The following is a 24,519-nucleotide window of genomic DNA, read 5'->3' on the forward strand; positions in this document are numbered from 1 at the left end:
GCCAGCCGGTATTATATTTTGGACAGATGAAGCTGGCGTGAGCACTTTGGCTGAGCACAACTCTGTTGTTCTTGCTAACCTGTGTGCTGTAGTGACAGAATCGGAGCAGTCTGACTTAGACTCCTGTTTTCCTGGATCACTGAGATTTCTCCTCTAATTTATGATTGCTGTAATCCTGCCAACGTGTTATAGGAGCAGCAGGTGAATCTGCCCTATATAAGGTGTTAAGTGTGTTTTCATGCTGCTCATGAGCCATACCAGATATTTGGATGCATTGCACATACTTCTGCACACATGTTATGCCCCTTGTATTGGTATAACTCTTCCAATTTTATTAAATAGTTTTCTATAATTTTGCCCATCATAAATTGTATTATCAGCATAACTATTTGAGTAAAAGGTGTCTGAAATAGCTTCAAAATGCTTTGTTTTCAGGTTTAAATGGGGAAAAAAATTCCAGATTTGACTTTTGGACCACAGTATGAAAGAACATCAACTTATCCAAACATTGCAACTGCCATTTTCCCAGTTACTCAGTTTGATGTTTAGTTACTTTTCCCCTCTTAATAAAACACCGCTTTTTAATCCAATCGAAATTTCATTCGGACCGAGCTCAATCGTCTGATGCAACAGCAACCCAAAACTTCCTGAAACAGATGACAACAAGAAGCACAAATCATTTAAAACTAGAGACAGAGAAAATCCTCCAAAACACCCTGTCTGCGAAATCCGATACTAGTAATACTTCCATGGATATTCCATATCATAGCATCCAAAAGCATCTCAACTGGAAAGAAGAAAAATGCTGCGCTGCCGGAGTGCTCTCAAGCGCCCGTAGCAAGGCGTTTTCAGAAAAGTGCTGGCATTTTCAGCTGACTATAAATGTTTTGTTGGACATGTGGCCTAAGGTTGGGGAAGTTGCCTTGTTTGATTTCTACATTTTAGAGAAAAATAGACCGTACAGGCCATCACATGTTAAAAAATTAAAAATCTGTTTTTTAATCTGCATGTAATTTCAAACTCTATAGGAAACAAAATTAGATGTCCACACAACTTGTTTCCAAAAGCATGTAGTAACCATGGTGGTCTCTACCTTGTAAACATTTTTGCTTGCTTGAACAATATTTGAGTACTATTTACAATACAGGAGTATATGACCCACTTTCATAGTGCCTTTTTGACCTTTATGGAGCTTGACAGCCTCTGGGCATTGATTTTATTGAACTGAAAAGAATAGCGTAAACATTCTGCTAAATACATTCATTTGAGTTACATAAGAAAGTACAGTAAATCATACAGGTTCGGAACAACAATGCATTTTTTTTTCTGAACTATTGATTTTACTTGCATTCAAGTCTGTGGCTAGACAGACACCAAAACATACAGACGGTCTCATTGTCTCAATGCTAATGTTACAAAAAGGCTGGTTCACAGGACAAAGGCAGAGTTGTGCCTTTAACGGTGCAGAGTTAAATATTTCATCTGTCCTGCTTGGCTGTCGGAGCCAATTCCTGCGCCACTAAAGAGGCAAAGTAACACAAGCTGACAGCAACAGTCAGTGTAATGTGCTTTAGAAAGACGAGCAATAGCCTTAACATAAACACTGTCTCTGGTGCAGTCAGAAGACCTCCACATTAGTGTTTCTGTTCCCCTGGAACGTAAACACAGGGCCCGGTGTCTAACCTGCCTCACAAGTAGACCTCTACACCCTCGGGATCATGGCAACCCTTCCGACAAATCAGTGGTTTTGAATAAAGTCTCATGCTCTGACTCAAATCTTTTTGTTTCTGAAGTCTCTCCCTTGTGAAATGTTTAAAAGTATATTGTGAACAAATAGTCAAGTGTGCAAAGAATCATTTCATCGGGCGAACTGAACAAATACTTTCTTTACTGAACATCAGTGTTTTGAGAATGGGAATCAGAGAATCATTGAATGAGATCATTGAAACATGAATGAGAATCTGCACAGCAACTGAATGAAAGCGAAGAATGCTATTCTTTGGCTTTAACAAGTTTAGTCATTTATTGTAGTCATTTATTATAGTCATTTATCGGCCGTGACTTGGCATCAAGTATCCCAGATGAACAAATAGAGCACAATATTGATAAAATTGAGATAAATTCAAACACCATTTTTCTTTCGGCAGTTAGTGATGAAGAAGTAATGGATATTGTTCAAAAGTCGAAAAATAACTATTTGATGGACTGTTATTCCGTCAATATGGCATTATTAAAAAAAGTTATAAATAACATTAAAGCACCCTTAACGCACATCTGTAATCTGTCACTTCAAAATGGTTGTGTTCCCAAGAAGATGAAAATTGCCAAAGTTATTCCACTATTCAAAAATGGAAATAAACATATTTTTAACAATTATAGACCAATTTCATTGCTTCCTCAATTTTCAAAAATTTTCTACAAAAGATATTTAATATTCGTTTAGAAAAATTTGTTGAAAAATGTAATCTGATAAATGGAAGTCAATATGGATTTAGAAGCAAGAGATCTACATCTATGGCTATAATTGATGCCACAGAAGGATTATCAAATGCATTAGACAATAAAAAATTTACCATTGGAATTTTCATTGATTTGAAGAAAGCCTTCGACACAATTAATCATGCAATATTATTTAAGAAATTGGAAAGGTATGGGATACGAGGGATAGCGGGCAATTGGGTAAAAAGCTTTTTAAGTGATAGAATGCAATATGTGCAAATGGGGGAGTCCTCTTCTGATTGTCGTTTAATTTCTTGTGGTGTCCCCCAAGGGTCAGTATTGGGCCCCAAACTATTCAATTTGTACATCAATGATATATTTAATGTTTCTAAATTACTCAAGTTAGTTTTGTTTGCAGATGATACCAACATTTTCTATTGTGATGACAGTTATGATAAAGTTATTAATGTTGTAAATACGGAATTAAGGAATATTAAAGAATGGATGGACAGTAATAAATTGTCTTTGAACTTAGATAAAACTAAAGCCATTTTATTTGGTAATCATAAGGAAAAAATGGATAAGATGATTGAGATAGACGGGTTACAAATTGAAAATGTCTCTGAAATAAATTTTTTAGGAGTTATAATAGACAGCAAACTAACTTGGAAAACTCACATCAGGCACATAAAAACCAAAGTCTCCAAAAGCCTTGCGATAATAAATAAAGCCAAACAGGTACTTGATGAGAATGCACTACGTATCTTGTATTGTTCCTTAATTTTACCGTACTTAACTTACTGTGTTGAAGTATGGGGAAATAACTACAACAACTTAATACAATCACTATTTATTCTACAAAAAAGGGCGATACGTATTATAAACATGGCTGATTATCTTGATCATACAAATCCACATTTTTACTTAAATCTAAATTATTAAAAATACAGGACCTAGTTAAAGTTAATATAGCAAAATTTTTATTTAAAGCATTTCACAACCTTTTACCTTCTAACATACAAAAGTTATTTACACATAGTGAGAAGTCGTATAGTTCGAGGAGTTATGGGAACTTTGTAATACCTGTGGTCAGAACAACTAGGAGAAGTTTTTGTGTGTCTGTATGTGGAGTTAAACTTTGGGATAGTTTGGGGCTGGAACTGAAACAAAGCAAAAATATTCATCAATTTAAAGTACATTATAAACAGAAGGTCTTATCGCAATACATGTCGGAAATGGTTTAATTTTGTGAGTTGTATTCATTGTATTTTGTTAATATTACCCTGTAGGTATTCTGATTACCATTGTTGGTATTTTCTTAGATGTATCCATGTGTTTATACTCTGTTTTATTTTACCTTGTAGGTAATTGATTACCATTGTTGGTATTATTATAATTGTTACCTGAGTTCATGATCATATATGGTGTGTATTTAGGATATGTTTTGTTTTGTTTTGGTATTGTTTTGCCTTTGATGAGGGAGAAAGGGTTTCCCTTCCTTCCCTTCTCATGTTTTCATATATGTACTTACAGTATATTCAGAATTGTTATTGAGTGTTATGATAATGTGTAAGGAAGTAATTATTATTGTTTTGTTTTTCCTGTTTTTGGTAACCGGGGTGGGTTCAAATAAGTTTGACTTCTATCCACTCCGTTTCGAGCAATAGATTTAGGTTTTGTTAAAGTCGATGTAAATATTATGAATTTAAAGGCTTGTACAGATTAACCAAAATGCTGCGTATTGCCTTGTCATGTGTAACTACATATTGCTCGAAATAAACAAATAAATAAATAAATAATAAATAAATTGTGTGCTTTTGTCTTTTTTTTAAACCTTTTTTATATTTTTGTATTTAGCTATAATTTCAGTTTTTGTAATTTTAGTTTTAGTTACTTAATCTTAAAATTAGGTAATCCCTGTAAATCACCGTCCAAAACACATGAACGCGCACACACCTGAACAGAAGCGAAACAACCAGAGACAACGTTATAGGATTATATCATGTGTCATTCACCAGTGAGAGAACTTTACAGTACACTAAGGGGAGAAATAGAAACGCTTGCTTGCATGCGTACATTAGTATGTGATTGTGAAATGACTCCAGTTAACAAGTTGACCTGTTGACATCAAGGATATGCACTGTATTTCCGCTTTATGCGATTATACGACGTAGCAGAAGTCGACTCAGTTCAATCTCGCTGAGTTATCTGCATAGAGCAACGTCAGCAGTACATAGAACTGTACAGTCAAACCTGAAATGTAGATATTTGCCACTTGTCTGTTTGCTTGCCATTCTCGCTCTGTCTGTGGCTGCACAGTGTATGCAAACACATGTTTACTGATGGGGAACACAGGGTATCATTTTATTCGAATGCATTGAACGAACATTTTATGGTCCTACGCCTTTCACAGATGAGATATATTTATTAAAATACATTTAGACTGCTAGTGATTGCTATCAGAATATAACAAAGATGTTATCACCTATTGCACCTTTAAGGGACAACAAGACTTGCTTCATGAACAACGCTGTTGAACATCTGCACTTAAAAATATTTAAGCCTTAATTTGAAGATTTCTGTATTCAAATTGCATGAATTTACATTCATTTGGATTACACAGGCTTAATAAACAAACTGTATTTTTCAGTACATAAATTACAAAACAGGTATGATTTCTGCACTCAAAAAACTTCAAAAAAGCATTTATTCAAATTGCTTATAATCAGCATAAATCTGTTGATTGTGAAAACAATTACATTTATTCTGTTAAAAGTATGAATGGTTAAGATATGGCTATAGCTGTGGAACATGCAGCATGCTCAGTAAGTTAATGAATGAGACTATGTAATTGGATTTGGTAATGATATATATATATATACAAACCTGGTTACTGTATTTAAAACATTCTGCTTATTTGTACAATTAGAAATCTTACTTGTTTCATTTTATGTATGTGTGACAGATATGTATGGCTGAAATTTTATATGCAATTTTAACATAAATTATATGCAGATCCCAAAGATGCTCTATTGGGTTGAGATCTGGTGACTGTGGGGCCATTAGTACAGTGAACTCATTGTCATGTTCAAGAAACCAATTTGAAATGATTCGAGCTTTGTGACTTTGACGAGCTTTGTTATCCTGCTGGAAGTAGCCATCAGAGGATGGGTACATGGTCATGGACATGGACATGGTCAGAAACAATGCTCAGGTAGGCTGTGGCATTTAAATGATGCCCAATTGACACTAAGGGGCCTAAAGTGTGCCAAGAAAACCATTTCACCACCACCACCACCACCACCACCAGCCTGCACAGTGGTAACAAGGCATGATCGATCCATGTTCTCATTCAAACACCAAATTCTGACTCTGAATGTCTCTAAGGAAATCGAGACTCATCACACCAGGCAACATTTTTCCAGTCTTCAACTGTCCAATTTTGGTGAGCTCTTGCAAATTGTAGCCTCTTTTTCCTATTTGTAGTGGAGATGAGTGTCTTCTGCTGTTATAGCCCATCCGCCTCAAGGTTGTGTGTGTTGTGGCTTCACAAATGCTTTGCTGCATACCTCGGTTGTAACGAGTGGTTATTTCAGTCAAAGTTGCTCTTCTATCAGCTTGAATCAGTCGGCTCATTCTCCTCTGACCTCTAGCATCAACAAGGCATTTTCGCCCACAGGACTGCCGCATACTGGATGTTTTTCCCTTTTCACACCATTCTTTGTAAACCCTAGAAATGGTTGTGCTTGAAAATCTCAGTAACTGAGCAAATGGGCTATATGCACGCATAAGTTCCGCATTTGACATAAGGATGCTCGTCCATTTCCGGTTGTGTAGATTAAAGCGGAGGAAAACCGGAGAAAACGGGATTATGGCAGAGTCTTCAATATTTACTGTCCTCCCGTCTTTGAAACGAAACGTACATACGTTTAGATGTAATTTTATATATAGTTATGTTTATTTAATATAATTTTAAAAAGAAGCATAAACACAACGAGGGGTGTCTGTTTTATCTGTTTTTGTGACTAACGTTTCATTAGTATAACCATGGAGTATAAAATTCAATATAAATTCTCGGTATTGCATTGGAAGTTATCGAGCATCCTTAATCCTTCACCGGAAATAACGCCGTGCATAGAGCCCATTGTGAAATACTCAGACCGGCCTGTCTGGCACGCTCAAATTTGCTTAAATCCCCTTTCTTTCCCGTTCTGATATTCAGTTGATTGTCTTGACCAGGACCACATCCCTAAATGCATTGAAACAACTGTCACGTGAATTGATTGATTGGACAATTGCATTGAGAAATTGAACAGGTGTTCCTAATAATCTTTTAGGTGAGTGTATAAGCTGCATTTTATTGAAATCAAAGACAACAGCCCCGGTAAGATCATCTCGTTTCTTTACTTTTAAATTAATAAGGATGATTGTGTGTTAAGCATCTGTGACTTACTTTCACTTTGATTTGCGATAGTTTGCTCGTTGGCTTGATGAAAAGATGCTCATCTGAGGTGATGCGTGTCACAGTAGCGTCGTCATATCTGGCTATAACATGACACGCTAACACGCTCACATGTTTATTTTTTTGCACTTTTGGGAGTAAAATTTATATATGTGGTCTCAACAACCAGATGCATTTACACTTGTTCAGTCTCGTCTGGAATGCGGCCCAGACGACCTCCTGAAGTGGTGTGTGAGCTATAGGATTCAAATCCGTTTCGGAGGGTCTTTTTACAATCGGATACTGTGATCAGATCACAGAAAACACATGAAGTGGCCAGGTGTAAACAGCCCCTTAGTGTATGAATCAGTAAAAGAATCTGAGTGGATCTTTTTCGTGAACAGAATCAAAAGATTCAAGTCACTGGGAGAGTTCTACACAGACAAACACCACAAGCTCCCAATGATGGAGCCGTGTTGAGTTGATGGAAAAGAAAATGTAAAGAATGAAAAGGATGAGATGAATAGGAGGAAAGTGAAAAATATAGGGGAGAGAGAGAGAGAGAGAGAGAAAGAAAACGAGCAGATTTCTTCCCCTCCCATCCTCTTGTTTGGTTCTCAGTGTGAGTAAATGGCCAGGGGGAAAATTGAGGGGGTAGAAACGCTCCTCTCTTGTTAAACTGCTGGCAGATGACAGAAAAATTAGAGGCATTTTGCTCTTGACAGGTTGTTGTGTTTCTTTTCTGCTTCAAATGGTTTGTGTCAGTTTGTTTTCAGTCAAGCTGTCTCTCCCTCACAATGCACGCAGTGTACAGGTTTTGTTCCATTGGGGAAAAGGATCTGATATATCTAATGCCTTTCAGTTTGAAAAGAACAGTGGAGGGAAACACACTCACTGCTGTGTCTGCTAATTACAGTGGCAGACTTTGATTACTTGTTTGAAAACACTTTTCAAACATGCGTAATGATAACAATTAGTTACCGCTACATTTTCTCAGCATGCTCAGAATCTCTCTCTCTCTCTGTGTGTCTTGACAGCATATCTTTCTTCCAGAGTTTGTGCAATGTGGAATGAACATTTGTCTGGATTCGGTCACATATGTCGATGTTAGCACAGTCTGCTGTGCAAACGACTGTGTTTAAAGGTACGGATCACTCAAAAAATTATAATCTGTCATTTACTTACACGCATGATGTCCCACAACCATGTGACTTTCTTCTGTCAAACACAGAAAGAGAATTTTTGTGGAACATTTTATGCTACTCTTTTCCTGACAATGAAATGAAAGTGGATGGTGACCAGAATTGTCGAGCATCAAAAATGACACCATAAATGTATCAAAGTCCAGACTTGTGAACTTGTGAAGTTGATAGCTTTATGTCTCAAAAATCTTCATTAATCACCATTTACTTTCATTGTCTTGTGTCCCGCAGAAGAAAGCTACTCACACAGGTTTCAGATAACACTTGGGCAAGGTAACCAACATTCACTACGGAGCTCTTAAATGCCTTTCGGGAAAAAATCTGGAAATGAGCTTCTGCACAAAACAGATGTCTAAGATGACATTTTAGTCTTTTTCCTTTTGTTTTTCCAACCTGTTCCTGTTTAGTTTATGAAAAAGGAACTAAGGTGATACAGAATGAATGGCTTTTTACCGTAATATAGAAAACACAATCAGGATGTACGGTTTCCTCTGTAAGTGAATCAGGGATTTAGTCCCGGAGCCTCTCTCTCAAACCGTGAAATCTGACAGACATAATGGAAAGCTAACTTCGTGTGACAGGAAACTTTCCATTTGTGCCGGATAGGCCTTCTTCTTGATTTGATTATTTCTGCCTGGCTTGTGCATTCCCTCACTCATAGGAATGGGGTTTGACAAGAGACAGGAGGTCTTTGATTACTTATGCTTTGTATGTTTTTCTGCTGTGGTGGGTGGGTGGGATTTAAAGAGGCGTGGCGGCCTATTCCTAAGTAAATGAACGCCTCAGACTTTGTATTGTGTATTTTTGTGTCCTCTTAACATTGACATTTCAGTCTTTCAGTCATACACAGTCTTATACCAGATAGTCAACATTCCGAGAAGTTATGTCCCTGTTTTACATTCAAGACAATTCCTGCCTTATATATAAATATATATATATATATATTCAGAAATTATGCATTTCATCAAAAGTAACCGTAAAGACAAGCATAAAATGGTTAGTTTCAATCCTTGATTCTGATTGGTTAATAGCTGTGCTTTATTCACGATTAAACATGGCTATGACCACTTCCCAATGCTTCTATTTATTACTGCGCAACACCTGTATCAACATAACACTGCTGAGCCTGAAGTAAAGAGAACCGCATCGAATATCACCACAGTGGAGCCGATGAAATGAAACAAATATTTCTGCACAATAAACGCAGATGTTCAAATAAATTTAAATAAACAATAATGATTTTTTTTTTTATCTTTTTAGACATTCTAGCTACTAAATTAATAACATTAAAGGGGTCATGAACTGGCATTTTAAATTTTATTATATTGTTGTCTGAGGTCAACTTATGACGTTCGCTTAGTTTTTACATTCAAAAACATTAAAATGCCCCAAATTTTTATTTATGTAAATATTTAGTATGTTTTTTATATATTAATATAAGTGCAGAGAGACAAATAACAGAATAAGCGAAAAATGAACTATCACATATTGTGTTGTAAAAAAAATAATGAAACAAATTTTGAGAATGGTTCCTAAGTTGTTTTTATTTGAGCTTTCATGCATATTACACATTGGAACGTTGTTGCTGTTCACGGTCAGGGACTATTTTTTTCGGAAGGAAGGCTTTTAGTGATTTTACTTCATGAAAGTTGCACTAATACATATATTTTTTACTGTTAATATGTAACCGTTTTATAAAAGCAATAAGGTACTTGTGGCTATAAGTCACGGCTGAAGGGGTTGCAGGCACTCGTGCACAGCCTCTCGTACCTTAATGCTTTTAAAAGGTTAAAGATTTCAAATAATTGCTGTTTATTTGAACCATTCTATTTATCAAGGAATCTTGAATTATTATTTTTAAGTATCACAGTTTCCTCAAAATTAATCACCACGACTGTTTTCAAAATCGATTATAAGAAATCAGCATATTAGAATGATCTCTGAAGGATCATGGGACACTGATAACTGGAGTAATGATTGCTGAAAAGTCAGTTTTGCCATCGCAGGAATAAACAAAACTTATATATATATATATATATATATATATATATATATATATTATAATAGTAAACTAATATTTTAGTCTGTAATATTTTACAATATCACTGTTTTTACTGTATTTTTAATCAAGTAAATACAGCTTTAGTGAGCACGAGAGACTGCTTTGAAAAACATAAAATCTTACCAACCCCAAACTGAACGGTAAAATGTTTTATTTTTAAATTATGAAAGACTATTTAAGCAAAACCAATTGACACTACTACATTTTTTCCTGTAATTCCGTTTATCAGAATTGTCACATTGTGCACATTTTGACATGCAGATAAAAAAATAATAATAATAAATACCCTGTTGTTTTCTTGCATTGACACTTTTACTTAAGCTGATTTTTGATAGCCATCTGGATTGTAAACATACTTATAAAATTAAGCCGTCTTATGGAACTGGCTCATGTTTACATGTACGTCTTTGCATTCTTTTACTTTTAGCTTTCAGCTTAATGCCATAATTGATTTACAGATGGACTTTCCCCCTTTTGCAACGGCCAAGCTTTGTGTTACACGTCACAACGCTGTGAATGTGGGGACGGAATTGACTGTGGAGTTGAACTCTGGAGACTTACACTTGTTCTTGTAATGTCACAAACGGAGACGTTTAGCATGTGACAGTCGAGATAAGCCACTGGCATTTGAAAAATGGCCCTCTAACCTAACTCACAAGGGCCTATACTCTCTTTCCCTGCCTGAGATTTTTCACACTATCTTCAGACACATACTGGAGAAAATAGCCCAGATGTGCCAGAACCGCCACCACATTAACAGTGCAACACCGTGCAAGCTGTGAGTCACAGCCTCTCATGCACGCACATCTAAAAGCAGTGTGTCAATAGCAGCAACTGTCATCAGACTTCCCATTTTATGGGGCAGTGTTGTTGTTGTCGTCGTCCTCCCAATGTCAATGAAGACAAAGAGGCTAAACCGACGCCAGCTGTTCCTAATACCACTGTGTGCTTTCTCTCTCACACACTCATCTACATGTGTTACACCTGGATTAGCTCTCTGTTCCCCAGGATCAAATGCACACCATCTATCCCTTTACGTGATTATTTTCTCTTTCTTTCCCTCGCTCTCTCTCTTTCATTATCTAATATGGAGCGTAATCCTCTTGTGGAATTAATCTGCTTTAACGAGTGTTTGTTACCATGCTGAGATGGAATTAAAATGAGTCTTAGGGAGAGGAGGGGTCGGTGGGATTCGGCACCGCTGAAATGTTTGTTCTTGTCCAACCTACCCTATACTCCAGTGGTTAAACACGAGAGACACCTGCAAACAGCCTAGATCAAATAATTGAGAGACTGAGATTCAACATGGAGAGTTTAGGGAGTTTTTGGGGTAGTGTCGTGCCCTTGTTTCAAGAGACTTTCTCCAGTGGGATTGACCCTCTAATAAATGTACTCTAAGCATGCACACAATTTGTGATTATTACAACTAATTTTGGATTTATTTGAGCATATTTAAATCCATTCTTTCAATCCGGTCTCGGTTTTTGTTTTTAGAGATTCTACCTTGCCTGCCTGTAATTATTCCAAAAATTACACTACTGTTTTCAAGGTTCACAAAGTCTGTAAGATTTTTTTTTAAATGAGTCTCTTATGCCCAGGCTGCATTTATTTGATCAAAATACAATAAAAAATGGTAAATAGTAATATTGTGAAATATTTTTACAATTAAAAATAGCTGTTTTCTATTCAAATATACTTTAAATTGTGATTTTATTCCTGTGATGGCAAAGCTGAATTTTCAGCATCATAACTCCATTCTTCAGTGTCACATGATCCTCCAGAAATCATTCTGATATGCTGATCTACTGCCAAAAAAACCCCCCATTTTTTATTAGTGATGTTGAAAACCTTTGTGCTGCTTAATTTTTATTTCTGTGGAAATTCTTGTGATGTATATTGAGTAATGATTCTTTGATGGGTCAAAAGTTCAAAAGACCAGTATTTAAATAAAAAAATATATATTTGTAACATTTATTACATGTCTTTACTGTCCTTTTTGATCAATTTAATGCATTGTTGCTGAATAAAAGTATTTAACAAATTCTTAAACAACAACTTCCATACGCCAAACTTTTGAAATGAGTGTAGATCAAACTGTATTTTGTTTAATCTATGCAATAATGCCTGAGCAGAAATAATAAATAAATAAATAAATAAATAAATAAATAAATAAATAAATAAATAAATAAATAAATAAATAAATAAATAAATAAATAAATAAATAAATAAATAAATAAATAAATAAATAAATAAATAAATAAATCATGCAGGCCTGCAGATTTCTTGCTGGCCTACTGCTCATAAAGTTTTAAACTATCACTATGGAAGTAGTGATAATTTCTCGTACTTGGTTGTTATGAGTAGATTTGAATTGGTCTATGTAGCATTTTGGACTCTTTGAGGGTCATACACTGTTAAAAGAAAAGAAATCCATAAACCAGTCCAATTGCATGAAAACCTCTCTTGCTTTCATTCTCTCAAGCATTCTCCTCCACATCGCGAGTCAGTTACCTGAATCTATTGACGTCACCACGTCTTTCAAAAAGAGAAATATTCACCTCAAAAGGTTTTGATTTCAGGCACAAAGAGGAGGCACTGGTATTGATCAGAGTCTCTGTCTGTCTGTTCTTTTCTCTACCAAGGACCTAAGAGCCGCAGCCTCTATAGAGGGACTCAGACAAGGTGGGAGGAGATCCCAGCAGGTAAAAGGACCCACCGCAGGTCATGACCACAAACAACATATCAGCTGGCTATTTCTGACGGGGCCATTGTGCCAGATTTCTGCCCAAACACACACACACACTTGTGTCCTTATCACTTTGTTGTATGTCTTGCTTAACGTTGTTTAAGGTCAAAGTCTTACAGTGTTCTCTTGTTTTCTTTCACACAAGCGCACATACATACAAAGAGTGGCGGGGACTTTACATGGACTTTGATTGTGGTTATGTTATAACCCCTAAATGTGACCCTTATTCAAACCTCTTTGAATTATACAGGGCCTAAAACAAACTTTTTGCCACACCTGCCAATGGTCGGCAACTTAAGAAAATGTACTGGCCCTGAAACTGTTTTTGTTGGTTTCAGGTACAGAAATGTAATCATTTTTTGATGTAATTTTGTGAATTTGTCCGCTCATTTGTCACTGCTTTGAAAGAGAGCTCAGTTTCGTATTCATGCGCTGCCTGAGACGAGGCTGTTTGGGCATGTGGTACGAATGTTTGTGCCTACAAAACTACAAAACAGTGTGCGAGCAACAAAATGAGTAACTTTTGCATCTTCTTGCACTTGAATATAAAAAAATTGTCAAGGCATAATCTTTCACGACAATGCAGCGCTGGACCGTAAATTGTTCACGTTTGTACTCATTTGTTTTACGTTTGTTCACGTTCATGCATTGACAAAATGTTAGCTAGTGATACCATTTCATGTACTATGACTATTTATTTATTTATAGATAATGTTATCTATAAAATATAATTCTTTTGGACATTTTGACAATTTTTATGACCCTGGATAAAGGTCACCTCAGCACACAGACCTCATATTCCCTGCATGCGTGTATATGGGGCAGAGATGTACTTTCGTCCTCTGGTTTTGTAAGGTCAGGAATGTGTAATTTCTTTATGTCGATTCAAATTATATTTAGCTTTTTTTATTCCTTAGAGAGAGTCATTTGGAACCTTTTATCTCGTTATGACATCAATAACAACAGCTGCTACTTAAATTCAGCACAATAAGCAGCATTGTAAAGCTTCCCGAACAACTCTGAACGCCACATTCCAGCCTTGTTTGTGTTTGCCATTGCTGTTTTCACAAGTTTCTGATCTTTATTCGACTCTTTGTGTGGGTTTACATCTCTTAGCTTGACTTATACTGTGGGGACAAAATTGCTTATATGATTTAAAATAAATGCTGCATTGGTGAGCATAAGAGACTTTAAAAATCCGATATTTTTGTGGATCAGATTTAGCAAGTGTGAAGGGCCCGAAATCCTAAATTCGATTTTTACTAATCTGTTTCGAGTTACATTTTATATGTGGTTTGAGATCCTGTTCAAATCGCATTTCAGTCTGACTTTGCATGGTTTATGACTTTCTCACACCACGCAAAACGTAAACTTCAGATGTTATAGAAAACATGCTGAAAGTTCCTGCAGAAAATAGGTTGTGTTGTGGACGAAGTGCTGGACGAGAAAAAAATGACAATATAACGGAGACCTGTTTTGAAACTGGCGGAGGCAACTGCGCAGAATAAAGCCACGCATACCATGTTACTGCCTCATAAGATGCAGTAGTCCAGGGCGACGACTACACATTGTCATGTTGTGAATAAGACTACATCTGTATTGCAAACCTCTCCATGTTGTTGTTGTTGTTTACCAACACAACCCTACTGCACCAACAATTTTTGCGACCCTAAACTTTTGAACAGTGGTGTATATTAAGCCTATGGTATGTAAAATCAACGTGATCTCATGAGAATACGTATAAAGTGTCCTTCTATCATACGTATAGATAATTATGTTTTATATGCGGAGAAACGTATAATACTGACGTATTTACAGTACTAAAACGTAAAATAGTTACGTATTGACAGCACAAAAAACTCAATTATTTACGTATGAACAAATCCACCGACGTACACATTTGTACGTATATCACAATTTATGCATATTAATATCGTAGCATTATGTTTTGACTCTATTGCATTCCAGTGTCTTATTAATTAAGTTTTCAGTCGCATTTATTGATATAATACTCATAAATATGAACATTTTGCTCGTTTTGCCTGCATGGCGTTAAACAATACACTATAAAATCTTAAAAATACATTCTTTAACATTACTCGTTTAACCATTTTGTAATATAGTTTATTTACCTTGAGACACATAAAGCGTTTTCTACTATAAAACACAAGAAAATTCACAAAAGACATCAATTTTATTAGTTTGATGTAATCCAAATCTTTAGAATCCATAGTTGTTTGCAAAAATAATGTTACGTTGAAATACATTGCAAAAAAACGTAAAATACCTAGGTATTAACAATGAGACCAGGCTGGTAAAATTGCCACATTTGTGTCAGAGTGTCTGTGTTTGACTGAGACTGTCGGTAAAACAAACAAAAAAAAACATCCTGAATCCTGGCTACAGTTCACAGCATTAAACGGCTGTCAACCCACGGAAAGTCCTAAACATGAGCACTGTACTCGCATGCACCATCACACAGGCAGGAGAGTGAGAGAATGGGAAGAACCTTTTTTTGTTACAGTCAGGAAGAATGGAGATGATGAGGAGATAAAGGCACAGAGAAAGGAAGTAGAAGTAGAGGTAAGAGTGAGAAAATGAAGTTAGAAAAGAAGAGAAATAGCAGACAAGAAGGTGAGACTGATAGAGAGAGAATATATATATACAGTAAGAGGAGAAACTATTTCAACAGAAAGGAAGTGATATGTGTATACAGAAGAAAGACCGAAAAAGATGAATGCAGGCATGAGGATGATCGTGGCTTCGATTTAATTGAGCTTGTCACATAGACACTATTTTTAAGTGTTGAAGTTCTTTCACCCTGTGATTGAGCCTCATGACATCTAAAACGACAGCTGTCATCCGTGTGAAGACTGGGTGCTGTTTGTCTCACACCAATTGTCCTACTACTACCTTTTAAAGTCTGATGAAAATCTGGCATTTTTTCCATGGTGTGCAATGCAGTCTTCAAAAAATATTCCATCGACTTGCATTAAATGAGGGGTCTGACCCATCTAGATTATGGTACACTCTTAAAAATAAAGGTTTCGAAATGCAATAGAAGAACTATTTTGGGTTCCCTAAAGAACCTTTCTGTGAATAGAAAAGATTTTTTTTTCTTTCTAAGTTTGGAGAACATTAAAATAGTCTAAGACACATTTACCACTATTAAGAGCCATTTTTCCAATGAAAAAGGTTCCTTGTATGTGTTAAAGATTATTTTATTGAACCCTCAATGCCAATCAAGCTTTATTTTTAAGATAACCTTCATTTTGTAACTCAGACCAGTAAGCAACCACCCAGAATACCACAGTGAAGTTTGCATGGTCAAATGTAAAAATCTAGAAGAATCAGTTGATCTTTGAGGAGGAGAAATTGTGGTCTGGTGTGGTTTGTGTCCGTGGTTGTGCTGGTTCACCAGAGTCAAGTTGCGAATGATGGGAGCACAAACACAACAGGAAGTCAACGAGTGTGTGGCAAGTGTTTTGTAAGATTTTGTTTTGTTTTTCTTGCTGTGTTTGTGTGTGTGTGTGGGGGGGGGGGGGTGTTTTATTATTAATTAATGCTAAGATCAATTATAATCACTGTATATCATTAGTGGTCCATCCATAAAACATGGCAATCTTACCAGGAGATTAAGAGGTAAATAGTACACGTTTATATTATATAATATATATATATATATATATATATATATATATATATATATATATATATATATATATATATATATATAGACCATTTTGCAAGATGTAAACAACACTGGTCCAGAAGTACTTCCTGTTTCAGTTTTTTAACACTACATAAAAGCTGGGATAAAATACAACCAACAGAACATATGAAACTGAATCAAAAAGATAAAAAAAACACCTTTAAGATGTTTTCTTTACATGTGAAATAAAGAAAACAGTTACAAACTGAAACAGGAAGTGTTTCTGGACCAGTGTTGTTTACATCTTGCAAAATGGTCTATATTGGGAATGTCTTTTTACTGGTTTCCCACTAAATTATATGCTAATTCATAGTTTTTGTTTGCAAAAAAACATACATTTGACAGTATTTTACTGTAAAATTATATAATGCGATGTAATACAATTGACAGTTTTTCACTGTTTTTTACTGTAAATTTTTGTACACATATTCAAATTCCTGACACTTAAATTTCTAAACATCCAGAGATGGCAGAATGAATAAAACACCACCAAAAGGCAAATTATCCACCAAGTTGTACCATAGGATGTTCCTACCAGTTTTAAAACATCTATAGCGAAAAAAAGTGAAAAAAACATCCTGAAAATATTTCGAATTGAAAACAGCTTTAACTTTAGCCCCCTGTACACTTAAAGAGTGTCAGTTTTAGTGTGAAGATGCGTCAGTGATAACCAACCGCTTCTGTCTGAGATGGGCAGGTTCTGATCAAACTGACTAACACCCCTTTCCTCTCCTACTCAAGACTAAACATCATCACCATGCAGGAAGGAACGGCCTGTTGCTAAATTACATGATCCGTCGTTTACATCCCAACAGATAAATATTTACCCCTTCGTTGTGGCCCGCCTTGTGATTAGCCACCTTCCCTCAGACAGTGCCGGGACCACCTCGATGAACAATGGCTCTTTCATGGGCCATGTCATTCCTCCTTTCCCTACTATGAACCCCGGGGAATGGGACAGGAAGTCGCCCTCGCGGCCTAAAGGACTCTAGGGGAAGAGGGGAGAGAGGTGAGAAGGGGGTGGAGGTACTCAGGTAACTGAACCCTGAAGGTCTGGGGCGCTTGGGCGCCATTGTGTGTGTTTGTTGGCATGAATCTGGCTCCTGGTTTGTACTGGTGACTTATCAAAATCCAATTATTTCCTAATGGTTAAATTTCTACCCGACATTTTTTTTTTTCTAGTTGAATATCCTGTTTTCCTCCAGAAATGCATCAGATTACCAATAGCCTGTGTGGCCTAGGTGATGTCATTGGAAAAAGGAAGTTGTTTCAGAGTGAGAGGATATGACATCTAAAGATAAAAGAACAATACATTTAGTTTTGGAATAACATTGTGCACAATAAGACCAGTAATGTGCGTTAAAACAGTAAATAGGGTCAATTTTCATTTCATGTTGCCTTTAAGCCTGAAGAACCAGAGCAGGTTGGAGCCAGTGGAGGGACAGATGTCGGCAAATCCGCCCATCTTGATTCCAGCGAGTTTCATTACCAGATGTTTCAGGGCTATTATTGCATTAGAGCTGAAATGAATAGGCAGATGTATGTGTGTGTGCGTGCATTATTAGCGGAGCTGAATTGTGCTGATCTTATGATCACAGTGATTATAGAGAGTCAAAGAGGAGCACAACTGCAGGCTGGTGGCTGGTAATCCTCTTCTTTCCCCAAATAAGCCCCTCTGTCATCCGCTATGTCTGATACAAATGCTTTCACAATCCCCCCATTCTACCCTTTAATTCTCTCTCTCTCTCTCTCTCAATTTCAGTAGGATGTTAGCTGGTCACTTTATTAAAGCCATTGTGTTTATCTGATCCTATTAAACACTAGAGTGACAGATGAGTTGCGCTCTTGTCCCTCATCTACAGTAATGGCATTGCGATGTCGTGAAAAAACCTGTCCAAGAAATCAGATCTGTTTATTTGTGTAACCGTGTCTGTGCGTGCACGTTACCGCTCACGCTGACATAGAGATCTCTGTGACACCAAGGTAAAAACGGAACAGACAGCTTCCAGGTGTTTGATGAAGAAACAGGTGTGTGCATGTGCCCGTGTATTTTAAAATTCAATCTCTCCGTCAAAAGCACACATCATGCGTGCATCTGGCATATCCCCGGCTGCCTCAGTCATCAAATTCATCATTATTTAAAAAGCAAAACCACTAAATGCCCCTCTAAACCCTTAATCACAATGCGGCTGCTAATTCAATAATACCCCCGTAGCTGTCTGGTGATGCCCGCATTGTTTTGGCTCTGCCCAGGTGATGGTGGCTCATTCAGGGAGTCTGGCGTTGTCTCAGGGGCATGGTGCCCTGTTACGGGTGCCCATTGTGCATCTATTGTGCGCCTATTGTGGCAACCCTGAGAGAGCTGGAGGAAAACAAAAGCACCAGCTCTGCAGAGTGCCCGTGCTGATTTCGCATGCACCTGGCATCGCCACAGACACAGGACATTATTAATTGCTAATACATATTTATGTGGCACAAATTTGCCATTTGTTTATGCATAAAATTATCAATAGACACAGGGCGCTTAGCCAGAGAAAGTGGTGACCTTTTAAAACTGGAGTGAATGGAGCCCAGTTTGCTGGTTAAGACATTGTGCAATTTGTCTTGTGTACATCTTGTGTGCACATGCTTGATGTTGTTTGTGTGTCTAAGTGAGGTTTATGTGGCAGCGAGATAAAGGCAGAGAGACTGGGAAAGTTTTTTTTTTTTTGACATGGTAAGTTCTTTGTAGAGTGGCATGTAAATACCGTGAAATATGATGGTATTTGAACCAGTTCAATCAGTTCTAAACATATGGCTAGTTGACAATTTAATAATTATGCATGCAGTTTTTCATAAAATTGGATTAATTGAGAGATGACTGAATATATGTTGTTTAAAATAATTATTTGCCACACTGAAGGGACCTTTAAAATTTTATGATTTGTATCATATAAAACATTTTTTTTAAATAATAATTAAAAACAGTTGTTATATAAACGTACCAAACTATTACTTACCATTACTGTTCCATCATAGACTAAAAATGGTCCATTGTCTGTTGTAGATAGTGTAGTGATTTATGAAGTACACAGAAGTCTCTAAACCAAGCAGCTTTCTTTTGGTCAACGCAAGCAAATCAGCGTAACCAAGTGGAACCTGTTGCAAAATCTTCATTGGGAAATCTTTTGCCGTCACTTGACATTCCTAATCATGCACTGTTAAATATTGATGGTTTAACTTAAAAAAGTAAGTAACCTGGTTGCCTTAAAATTTTAAGTTGATTGAACTGGAAAAAGTGAGTTAATACAATGAAGGAGATTAAAATTAACCATAAAAAACTTAAAATTATATGTTATCTGAACTAAATAAATTATTTAAGTTGATTTGACAAAAGAAAAAATGTTTTGATTACTACACTGTAAAAAATATTGTTGTTTTAACTTAAAAAAGTAAGTAACCTGGGTTGCCTTAAAATTTTAAGTTGATTGAACTGAAAAAAAGTGAGTTAATACAACGAAGGAGATTAATTTAACCATCAGAAACTCAAAATAATAAGTTATCTCAACTAAATAAATTATTATAAAGTTGATTTGACAAAAGAAAATATGTTGTGATAACAAATCTTGAAAATATTTTTTTACAGTGTGTGGATTCCTTTTAAATTGACTGGATTTCATCAGCGAAAATTCAGAAATGCTGGCCGTGCAAAATTCGCCACCATAATGGGAAGGTGTTTTGGCTGGACGTCAAGTCTGATCAAAAGGAATAGCACACCTGTCCTCAAAAAATAATTTGAGGTATCATTCTTGCCCTAGCATGAAGAAGAAAAAAGAAAGAAAAAAATAAGCTCTGCTATGTATCATCAATTGTATTGGCAAAGCTCACCTAAGAAAACATTAATTAATATAAATATTCAATCTGAATGACACATTGTGTGTCAGGTTAAAAGTTCTGTCTGTGTGATTTGCTACTAGTTGAGAGGCTCATAAGCATCATAGCTTCTCTTGATCCAGTGGCGCCACACGCACACATGCACACACACTCAACTCAATAAGGAATACATTACTCCCATTTCAAGTGACTCTTCCCTTTTCTCCACAAACACATTTACTTTCTATTAAAGCCTGATCTGCAGCGCCTGCAGCCAAGTAGCCGGCAGAGTTTATTACCATAAAGATTAGAACAGAGCTCTTAACACGCAGGTGAACACATGCACATGCTTTCAACCCCCCCAAACACATACGTGTTTGTGTGTGTGCACATGCTGTAGACTTCCCTTTCCCACTATTGGAAAGGGTCTCTGCCAATCTTTTTGAGTCTGTTTCTGGAGGGCTATTTAATATTTTAAAAAACAAAACAAAAATAAAGGGGTAGGTCACCTAAAAATGAAAATTCTCATCATTTTCTGATGTTTTTTTTTTTTTCATGCTGCTGTCCATACAATGGAAAATATAGGCTGTTATTCTCCTAAAATGAAGAACACCATATAACTTTGTAAAAGTGATCAATATGATTATTTATTGTATTTAAAGTAGTGAAGTGAAGTTATCTGATATATTTGTGTGCAGAATAACAGACATTTTAAGACATTATTTTGTGAAAATTCTGCTTGACATCTTTGGTCACCACCCACTTTCATTGTATGGAAAACTTTTGTGTTTTACTGAAGAAAAAGACAGACTTATTGGATTTAACTTTTAACTTGACGCCTTCCTCCTTTTCTCTTTCTTCATTCACCTCTCTCATTGGCTCTGTTTCTCATCCCCAGGGTTCAGTTGCTCACCAATGGGTTTGTGGTCTGAAGACGAGCAGCACTCATCCCTTTCACATCCTTTGTAGGTCAGTCCTATTTTTACTTTCTTCCCCAGTTTTTGTGCAAGGACACCCCATTGTTGTCGGCCGAACCAAGCGAAGTCTGTTGTATTGGTAAACAAATCAATTACTGCTTCACAATGGCTGCGATGTGCTTATCAAAGACTCATTATCGCTCTGTGCCGTATTGTTGTCATCATGACACCTCTAATCATTGTTATCATGGTCTAGTAGTTTCCATGGCTACACTATAACATTCAGCCAATGAAATACCCCATTCCAGCATTGCAGAGAAGCCATCAGCCAATTGTAGCACCATAAGAAAGAACTAAGTGCCCAGTTTGGACCTTCACATTTGGGATGTAAATGCTGGACAATAACGCATCACTGGTTGGCAAAATTATTTGGTCAATCAGGTTAAACTGTTGGCGTTCATTTTTTTTTTTTTTTTTTTTTTGTTTACGACAGCAACAAGTCAAAATTGCTCATTTATCTGAGTGACTTGTTTTCTTTTTACAAAATAAGGCCTTTTTTTGTATGTTCCCAAAGAGCAATAAGTGAGCTGGTTGGCTTTTTTTTAGTGGGAGGAGGTGGAGTGATGATACAGAGAGCAGGGTCACAGTTATCAGAACAAACGGAGAGCATGAGAAGCAGAAAGACTGAAAGAATGAGATAGAGAAAGTGAGGACAGGGCCACAGGGAGGGGGCACAGGGCCAGCTGGAGGGACAGGCTATGTGCTTTGTGTATTTGCAGCAACAATACAGGGCAGCTGAGAGTTGCCCCATGACCGTTTCTCTGAGGGCAGCCTGTACCCTGTCCACACACACATATATATACACACACACACGGGTCACTGCAGAGCTACTCAGCTGCTGATGCAGTCAACTGGAAACAGCCACACTCCTAAAATCAGATTGTTTTTTTTTTCTTTGCTGTCAAATACACTCAAATGCATGCTTCACAGACCTTTGTATTAAATGACATATGGGTTTGCTGTTGACACTGTCCAGGAAAGATAGCCAAGCATGAGGCTCGAAGAATGTGTATCAGCCTTTAAATGGGGTCATATTATAAATGATATTATTATTATTATTATTATTATGGTAATGCTTCCTTTTATAGTACAGTACTTACAGTATACTAACAGTGTACTTACCTAAAAAGTACTGGCTAATTTAAGGTAAGTACATGGAACAGGGGTAGGTTCAGGGTTAGTACTAGTTATTACCCAGTAACTGTAGTTACTAAAGTAAGTACATAGTATTTACATGGGTAACTGGACTGTAAAAGGAAGTGTTACCATTATTTCTCTTTACTTCTTATAATGCTGAACGTTTTTGTTGCTTTTGAAATGGTCGTCATTTTTATGGTATAGTTTTAAATTACTTTTTCACCCTCCTACTGACTTTAAAGGGATACTCCACTTTTTTTGGAAATAGGCTCATTTTACAACTCCCCCAGAGTTAAACAGTTGAGTTTTACCGTTTTCGAATCCATTCAGCCGATTTTCGGATATTTAGAAGAATATCAGTAACCAGACAGTTTCTGGTCTCATTGACTTCCATAGTAGGAAAAAAATATACTATGGAAGTCAATGAGACCAGAAACTGGTCTGGTTACTGATATTCTTCTAAATATCTGAAAATAATCTGAATGGATTCGAAAAACGGTAAAACTCAACTGTTTAACTCTGGGGGAGTTGTAAAATGAGCCAATATCCAAAAAATTGGAGTATCCCTTTAAGAATTAAAGGTGTGTTTTGCTGCTGTGCCTTTAAGACTCCTAAATGATATTATTGCTTGACAGATGTAAACTGCTGGAACTCTACGGCGCCCCTAAAGGCGTGTATGTCGGTGGGGCAAACATGAGATGGGAGAAAAATATATATAATCAAAAACTTTTTCGTTTCCCGAGAAACTTTACGTTCACTCGCAAAACATCCCTAAGAAATGTAGCATTTAATCGCAAAATCTTTGCTTCCCCCCGTGAAACTGTGTTCACTTTCAAAGAACTAAAAATTCTCTAGGAACTATGTATTTTTAGGATTTATGTGGAAAAATGTCTACATATTAATAAAAGCTATTATTATTATTATTGTTAGTAGTTATAGTTGTAGTATTTCTAATAATAATAATGATATTAAAAATAATAATAATGTGCTTAAGTCACATATCACATCAATAAGCCAACAGAACGCTGGTTAATATGTTTACATGCCAGAAGATTTCAGGCTAAGGGGCAAACATCTAGCTGTGTGGTTCGGTTTATGCTAGTCCTTTTATGACCTTATTTTGATAAGCAAAAGGGGTTACCATGTTTACATGGTCATATGCATTGTCAGCTTATTAAGCATAAGGTTTACCACTTGCATGTAGAGATCCGTCAGAAAGATGTGCAGAATTGTAGGTGCTACATCCAGGAATTGCATATTTCCACTGTCATTAATTCTTTTTTAAGGAATAATACTTTTCCCCATGTATGGAAATGTGTGCAACCATGTTAATACTATGTTAATAATAGCAATCCGACATCATAAATCCAAGAATTTCAGTTAACAAATGCCTTTTTCGCAGCTATAAAATGATTATCTGAGAAATTTGAATTCTCATGATCATGATCGGATATTTGTGTATTGAACAACGTCCTGGCCGGGCTGAAAGGTCACCAGCCTCTGCATAAAGGTTTGTGTTTCTGTGACTATAGTTTCCTTTGTGCAGAACAGACAGTGAAATGTTGTTGTTCAAATGTGTTCAAGCATCACAAGCTGTGTGTGGGGCACGGACAAGTATGCTTGTGTGACCTCTGACCTGTCTTCCTCTCAGTACACATCTAAAGGAAGTTCCGCCTGCAGTTAGCCCACACAGACAGGAAATCATGTAGTGCAGAGGGGAAGTTGTAGGGCTGTAAAGTTGTTTTAGATGTTGTGACCTCTTTGGCCTCCTCTCATGATGCAACGTCCTCTTTCCTTTATTGGAAAACACAGCTGAAAGCATGCGTGTGTTTATCCGTGAAGTGAAAGTCGCTGTCTGAAGAATGCACCGTATGCATCCATTTGTGTACGTGTGTATCCCGTTAACTCTTACAAGACACCTGCATGCACTCTAAACACCGGGACTCCTTGG

General features: G+C 36.6%; 1 protein-coding gene across 4 annotated transcripts in view; it reads left to right on the plus strand.

Moving 5' to 3' along the window:
• Nucleotides 1-24,519, plus strand: part of sox5 (SRY-box transcription factor 5) — a 219,817-nt gene that overhangs the window by 37,840 nt on the left and 157,458 nt on the right. For 2 of the 4 annotated variants that reach the window (XM_089127333.1, XM_089127335.1), the window contains one exon: nucleotides 21,353-21,423. The exons of 1 other annotated variant lie outside the window; for it this stretch is intronic. The gene's annotated coding sequence lies outside the window, so the exon portion shown is untranslated. Of the gene's footprint in view, nucleotides 1-12,786; nucleotides 12,847-21,352; nucleotides 21,424-24,519 lie in introns of all 4 variants that reach the window. One more of the 4 variants, XM_089127334.1, reaches the window with a different exon arrangement.

The sequence above is a fragment of the Pimephales promelas genome, chromosome 24 (genome assembly GCF_988280905.1).
Source record: "Pimephales promelas chromosome 24, fPimPro1.hap1.1, whole genome shotgun sequence".
In the NCBI taxonomy this organism is placed as follows: Eukaryota; Metazoa; Chordata; class Actinopteri; order Cypriniformes; family Leuciscidae; genus Pimephales; species Pimephales promelas.